This window comes from Arachis ipaensis, chromosome B06 (assembly GCF_000816755.2).
Source record: "Arachis ipaensis cultivar K30076 chromosome B06, Araip1.1, whole genome shotgun sequence".
NCBI lineage: Eukaryota > Viridiplantae > Streptophyta > Magnoliopsida > Fabales > Fabaceae > Arachis > Arachis ipaensis.
The window spans coordinates 97,237,095-97,239,410 of NC_029790.2; positions in this window are offsets into that span (position 1 = coordinate 97,237,095).

A 2,316-nucleotide genomic window follows, 5' to 3' on the forward strand; every position below is an offset into this window, starting at 1 on the left:
AGAGAATGCAACATCTCCTAAGCCCAATGAATTCCCCATTTCTGATCTTACCCATTTTCTTTAATTTCTGTTATTTACTTTAATGAGCAATTCCCCCATTCCCATTTACAATTCTGCAATTTACCTTCAGTCATTTACTTTCAGATCTATAATTCTAGCATTTACTTTCCTGTCAATTACCTTCCCGCCATTTTATTTTCTGCAATTCTCAACTCAAATTTTGGATTCGCTCAACTAGAACAGTCCTCTAATTAAAGTTGCTTGATCAATCAATCCTTGTGGGATTCGACCTCACTCTATTGTGAGTTTTTACTTGATGACAAATTCGGTACACTTGCCGAAGGAAATTTGTTGTGAGACAAGTTTTCCGTGCATCAAGGTCCTTTCAAGTTCAAGATCAGCCTCAACAAGAATGCTTTTGTCCTTGCTCCTGCTCATATGAAAGAGAAGAGAACAAGAAAGTATGAAATCCTCTATGTCACAGTATAGAGATTCCTTGAAGTGTCAGAGGAAAAGAAGAATAGAAGGAGAAGGTAAAAAGAGAAGAATTCGAACTTATCAAGAGGGATAGAGTTCGAATTGTACATTGAGGAGGAATGTTAGTGATGACAAGTCATCTTAGCCTATTTTAACTAGTCTTTTTCTTTTGTTTTCATTAGAATTATGCACTTTCTTGAGCTACAAGCAAGCCAATTAGGTAGATTTTCATGTTTCCTTTGATTTAATCAACCATGTATGAATTCATGCTATTTCATGAGGTTTTATACTATACTTCACTTTGGTTCTTCTCCAAACTTCAAGAGCAATCAACCAAGGCCTCTTTCAACCCAATTCTACCAACAGCAAAGGCCCAACTCAAGGCTTGAAGATCATTTGAAGAAAGTGTATAAATAGGATAGAATTCAAGTTCTTCGGGGAGCTTTCCCTTTGAATTTTCATAATAGTTTTCGGAGAGCTTTGGGTATTGAGTGATCTTGAATCTCTTAGTCTTGGGGAAGGAGAATTCACTTCTCTTCCTCTCAGTTTTATTGCTTTCAATTTCAATTACAATTGTCTTGGATTTTGGGTTGGGGAATTGAAGAAATTCTGTTTCAATCTCAACCTTGGATCTCTCTGCTTTATTTACTGCTTGATTGAATTTCAATTTCTGTTAATTGCTCTTCATCCACTTTCTTTGCAATTTACAATTCCCTTGCAATTGTTCTTGTTGGATCTAGGAAGGCATTGAGATCTAGACTTGGTTTTCTAGTCTCTGGGCCCTGAGATCTGAATTCCTAATTTACATTTTGTTTCTTGCTTTTAATGTTCATTTACTTTACTGCTTCAAGATCCGATTCAACCCAAACCTTCTTTTACTCTTTTGTTTGATGCAAGTTACTTTCCTTTGTTTAATTTCTGCAAATCCAACTCCTAATCCCCTTTACATTTCGATCCATTTACATTTCTTGCACTTTAAGTTTCCGCAATTTACATTTCTTGCACTCTAAGTTTCTGCCATTTAATTTCTTGTTCTTTAAGATTCAGCAATTTAATTTCCTGCTCTCTTTAATTCCATGCAATTTAATTTCTGCAAATCACAAAACACTCAACAAAATCTTGATTCGCTTGACTAAATTAACCACTAAGCTAAAATTGCTCAATCTTTCAATCCCTGTGGGATCGACCTCACTCCCGTGAGTTTTTATTACTTGATACGACCCAGTACACTTGCCGGTTAGATTTGTGTGTTTTGGGAGAAATTCATTTTTCACCAAAATACTCATCAAGTTTTTGGCGCCGTTGCTGGGGATTGATTAGATTGACAATGATTAAGTGAGGTGGTGATCTAGATCAAGCACTTTCTCTTTATTTTTCTCTAATTTCGACTAACCCACTAACTGTTTGAATTTTTGCCTGAGATGACTAAAACTTCGCTTTAGCAACAAAGTGAAGTTTTCCGGGAAATTTCTGGCTCTATGCAATGCTCTTGCTTACACAAGAGAAGCAATTTATGCCACTAATCTCCCAAGTCCATCAACTGTTTGATACTTTGTGCCAGCTAACCTTCTGAATCACATTCTGAGCTTGGAAATATTCAATCATCACTTGAATTTTTGTGACTGTGCAGATCATGGAGGGGAACTCAACAAATTCTAGCAATCATGAGAGTAAAAGGGACTTTAACTGCAACAATCCCAGCTTCAAAAACCAACTTAAAACACACCCCCACAACAACAATCACACACACTTCCAACCCCGTCCTACCTCACCATTCGCTCAAAATGACCTTCATCAACCACCACAATTGACACAGCCACAACCACTTCCAACCTTTCA